The 5,058-nt window shown below is 54.8% G+C and overlaps 1 non-coding gene across 1 annotated transcript; it reads right to left on the bottom strand.

The window, feature by feature from the left end:
• Window positions 1–1,154: 1,154 nt before the first annotated feature.
• On the bottom strand, window positions 1,155–1,228 carry LOC133750127 (small nucleolar RNA SNORD93). The gene has a single exon (XR_009864648.1). It is a non-coding gene; the product is annotated as a small nucleolar RNA SNORD93 (small nucleolar RNA).
• Window positions 1,229–5,058: the final 3,830 nt, after the last annotated feature.

Raw genomic sequence — 5,058 nt, 5'->3', positions numbered from 1 at the left:
ACGTGTATAAAATACACAAAACCACGTCTCTAAAAGCAAAGAATATAACAAGATGAAGGCAGCCTCACGTTCTACTGCACATATACAGGTATTTTGTTGGGTATCCAGGTAAATCTTGAGTAGGATTAAGCTCACCATCGCCATAGGTATGCCCTAACAGTAATTTCTAAGACCACACTGTGGAAGAATCTTTGATTTTTAGAAAGTAAAATGTAAATCAGAGTAATTTACAATGTTGTCTTAAGATCCGGTTTTAAGATCACCAGTCTAGCTATTACTGTGTTCCTTTTTTTTTTTTGACAGGCAGAGTGGACAGTGAGAGAGAGAGAAGGTCTTCCTTTTCTGTTGGTTCACCCTCCAATGGCCGCCGCAGTCAGCACACAGTGCTGATCTGATGGCAGGAGCCAGGTGCTTCTCCTGGTCTCCCATGGGGTGCAGGACCCAAGCACTTGGGCCATCCTCCACTGCTCTCCTGGGCCACAGCAGAGAGCTGGACTGGAAGAGGGGCAACCGGGACAGAATCCAGCACCCCGACCAGGACTAGAACCTGGTGTGCCAGCGCCACAAGGTGGAGGATTAGCCTATTGAGCCGCGGCGCCGGCCTATCCCTGTGTTCTAAACTTGACCTCTTGGAAGAACTAGCTTTAGTCATCTTTGCAGAGTATGAGAATCAAGATAAGGACTGGTTAACTACAACTGGGGCTGGTTGATAGAAAAACTATTTTACATAATGGAATTGAATTCTATGAAAATGCGGCCATGCCAATTTTCACCCCTGCTGTGGCCGTGAAAGGGACGAAGAGAGCAGAACTGTGGGCATCACTCCTCACAAGTCTCACCCGCTCTGTCCAGCACCAGACCTGTAAGAGATCACAGCAGGCAATGGGATCAGCAATTACTAAGAAAGGAAAGAGTGGTATTGAGATTATATTTACGAAAACTGCGGAAAAACAGAATCCCAATGTCCCACCCACTGCTGGCTCAGCTGTATTTGTGGATAAAAGACCCTCAAGTGTCTGGGTCTCTTATCCAAAAATCTCCTCTTCCTCTTGGTCTAGTGAAGTCTTTTTAAAAGTTTCTCTCCCCAACCCTCTCCCCTACCAGCCCCGAGCATGGGTAGCCTGGATACATCTAGCACATTGGAGCCGTGACCTTGGCCTCAGGTAAATCCTTTAACCCATCAGTGCAGAAGCGTATTCAATCAGGATAGAGTTCTCATCCTCGGCCAAGAATCCGGTTTCACTATTAACCCCAGTCAAGTTCTTCCCCTTTGGTCCCTACCTTATGTGCATCAGCCTCTCGAACTCCGCTGAACCTAGTAAGAAAGGGACAAGTGTCTGCTTGAGAACATCATGCCACAGCTTTGTGTGCGTCCGTGGTCTTTGCCGGAGACATCTACTAGCTACCTCTGATAAACAAATAAAGTGGGAAAATGGAACGCAACTGTGCAAAGCTATCGTCTCCGAGTTTCCCGACACTGAATTACCTTCCTATACTCTGGGGGTAGGTTTTCTGTCACCTCATGTCTTTGCCACCATTGGCATGGAATAGTATCAACATTGTTGGCAACAGTATTTACCCAAGGAAAGTGGAAACAAACCTTCAAGACAGACAGACAGACAGACAAAGACAGAAAGACAGAGGAATCAAAGAAGCCAGGAACTTGTTTACTTGAGAAATTTCTGTCCTGGGCAAGTGCTTGGTTTTCATGGTCCCTGCACACACACCGGTTCATGCATGTTTCTGCATGCCTGCCTCATCTGACTCCACAGGAACCCTAGCACCAGGAGCAGTGGGAAGACCAGGCCTGCCCATTGTTTCAGCTTTGTAGGGCCTAGGGCAGTGCACTGGGCCCCCTCATGGGCCCCTTCCTTGAAAGCACCATAAAAATCCACATCCCTGGGGCCGGCGCTGCCATATGGGGATGGGTTCAAGCCCCAGCTACTCCACTTCCAATCCACTCCCTGCTAATGCACCTGGGAAAGCAGCGGAAGATGGCCCAGGTGCTTGGGCACCTGCACCCATGTGGGAGACCAGGAAGAAGTTCCTGGCTTTGGATCAGCTCAGCTCTGGCCATTGAATCAGCGAATGGAAGATCTCTCTCTGTCTCTACCTCTGTACTGCAATTCTTTCAAATAAATAAAATAAATCTTTTTAAAAAAATTTATTTATTTTTTGACAGGCAGAGTTAGTGAGAGAGACAGAGAGAAAGGTCTTCCTTCCGTTGGTTCACCCTCCAAATGGCCGCTATGGCCAGTGCTACGCCGATCTGAAGCCAGGAGCCAGGTGCTTCCTCCTGGTCTCCCATGTGGGTGCAAGGCCCAAGCACTTGGGCCACCCTCCACTGCACTCCTGGGCCACAGCAGAGAGCTGGACTGGAAGAGGAGCAACTGGGACAGAATCCGGCGCCCCAACCGGGACTAGAACCCGGGGTGCCGGCGCCGCAAGCAGAGGATTAGCCTAGTGAGCTGCGGCGCCAGCCATAAAATAAATCTTAAAATTTTTTTTTTCAAAAATCCATGTCTCTTTCGGCTTCCTAACCACCAAGGAATTTTCACCAGAAAAACTCGCAACCACAAGCCTCAGCTTTCAACAGTAACAGTAACTTGGAGAATTACTAAGATGATTACTTCTTTCATTCACTCAGATCTAAACGTAGGGGCAATGTCCACACGTGGTCAGGACACCGGCCAACGTGCAGCCTGGGAGGCGGCAGGTGACAGCTCCAGGCCTTGCCCCACCCCCACCCCCCAACCTGGGAGACTCCGATGGACTTCCAGGCTCCTGGCTTCAGCCTGGACCAGCCTAGGCTGCTGCTGTGAGCCAGCGCATAGATCTGCCTCTGTGCTTTTCAAATCAATTTCAACCCCCCCCCCCCCACCACCCTTTAAAACATGTAGAACGTCAAAGAAGAGCGCTGGGCCCAGCTTTAGGAATTCTTCCTGGAGACAGTTTCTCCAGGGCAGCCTTGGGTGCTTTCTGGTGGACACAGCAAGGCTTCCAATGTCCTCTCCAAGCCAGAAACCGCTGGCTCGGATCCCCTTCCCCTGGGGGCCGCCCGCGCAGCCACGAGGCCCTGGCAGCTGGGAGAGGCTGAGCCCGGCGCGCACCCGGACGCATAAGGGCCCCCGCGCAGCTGTGGCGTCGCCCACCCAGGGGTCCCTCAGCTCCCTCGGTGTCCTGACCTCACCCGCGTCCTAAATGGGCCATGTCCGGGCCACCAAGTCACCGGGCGGGGGGCTCCGGGGCGCGCCACCACCCAGGACCGTCCCGCGCTCTGCGCCTCCGCAGATTTCCTAAGTTGAAATTTTTCTTGCAAAGGGAGCTGGAGGCGGGTGTAGACCGCAGCCGGTGCGGCACAGCGCGGCGGCTTCTTGCTGGTGAGCGCGTGGCTGGGGGTCTTCCCGGAAGGCACTCCCAGGGTAGTGTTCACCCCCCCGACCCCCACGGGCGCCGAGCTGAGGACGAAGCCGGGTCCCAGCCGAGGGCGGGGCTGGAGCCCCGGAAGGGCCGCGGAGAGCCCAAGGCCGAGTGGCGGGCGCAAGCCAGGACCACTTACCGAGCAGCGCGCTGTGGACGAAAGGGGCCGGCAGCGGGTAGGCCAAGTTTAAAAGGGGCCGGGCCGACAACCCCCCCCCGCCCCGCTCCGCCCCGCGCCCCACCTACCGCGCCCGGGGGCCCGCGCGCGCCCCCTGCCGGCCGCGGCCTCCCGCCCCAGGGTGCGGTACCCGGAGCACTCCCGGGGCGGCGTGGTTAGAGCGAGGGCCACGCTCCCCTCTGTCCGTGTGTTGCCGCAGAGCCGCTCTGTGTTATTGAGTCCTGGGTGTCTGGCTTGTTGTGGAATTACAGTCGGCTTGGCCGGATGTCCCGGGCGACCCCCCTTCAAGCCACAGAAGTACCCCTGGCTGGACCTGTAGTCCCCAGCCCTACTCTTACAGTCATTTTGACCCTTAACCTGTCCCTGGCATTTTGAGATTTGAGACATTCTAGGAAGTGGAGCATCCAAGACCATTTTGGTTGGAGTGCCCACTCGGTGCAACCAATATTTACCAAGTGGCTATTTGGTGTCGTTGTTGGGTACTGTGGTTGGTGCTGGGGGTGTGAGGGTCAATGAGGAATCACCCCGTGAGAGTCGCACACACAGAGTGCCAAGGGCACAACACCACGTCACTGAGCTCAGCCTGCTAAGGAAGGCTTCCTGGAGGAGGGGGTGCCTATGCTGAGTCTGAGCAGGAAGCTGCAAACCCAGGCGAGGGAAGAGTGGAAGGGACCAAGGTGGTTAGAGAGAAACTGTAGGTTGGGAGGGTCCAGGGACCTTACTAGGTCACCCAGCACCTGATTGAACTGGCCTTAAAGCATCCTGCAAAGAACGGAAGCTCCTTCTGCACTACGTCTTGAGGATTCAGGGTGTTGCCCAGAGAGTGTTTGTACAGGAGGAGATGGCCGTGGGGCCATGGGGTTGACCATTCTCCCTCCCCAGAGTAGCTCGAATGGGGTGCTGGCCAGCTCTTCTCGTGGGTCACCCTAAATGTGAACTTGCCCCATATGTTCAGTACCTGGCCAAGGTCTTGGTCCATTGCAAATGCACTGTTGGAGCTGCTGTGTGCGCTTGTTGAGCGTCTGCCTGGCCTGCCATTGACACATGCCGTGAACTACTCATGGATGGGGAAGCCCAGGGCCCTGGAAGGCCTGGGCGCATCCCTGCTGCTTTCGCCACTTGATAGAGGCAGGGCTTTCCCCCAAGTGCTGTGCTTCTCTGTGAAGGAACTCCTGCCAGACAATGCCGGGCCACTGGCTCAGCCTTTCCCCGTTCTTTCCACAGGAGGAAGGAATTTCAATGAGGTCTCTGTGTCAGCGTGAATTTTGGAGACGTGTGAACTGACCCAGTCATGGGGGTCGCCATTCTTTGCCCATTCCCTGATCTCAGTGGGAAGTGGTTGTGCTGCTGGGGGACACAGGGAGCTAAGAGACCCCCTCCCTGCCAGAAGTCATTCAGGGTTTTCTCTGCTCGTTGTACCATCAAGCAGGCACGGTCGCCTCGCTTCCTCTCCCTTGGTG

Source organism: Lepus europaeus, chromosome 20 (assembly GCF_033115175.1).
Source record: "Lepus europaeus isolate LE1 chromosome 20, mLepTim1.pri, whole genome shotgun sequence".
NCBI classification, from domain to species: domain Eukaryota; kingdom Metazoa; phylum Chordata; class Mammalia; order Lagomorpha; family Leporidae; genus Lepus; species Lepus europaeus.
The sequence above is the reverse complement of the archived record's forward strand: the minus strand, read 5'-3'. Positions and strand labels throughout refer to the sequence as shown.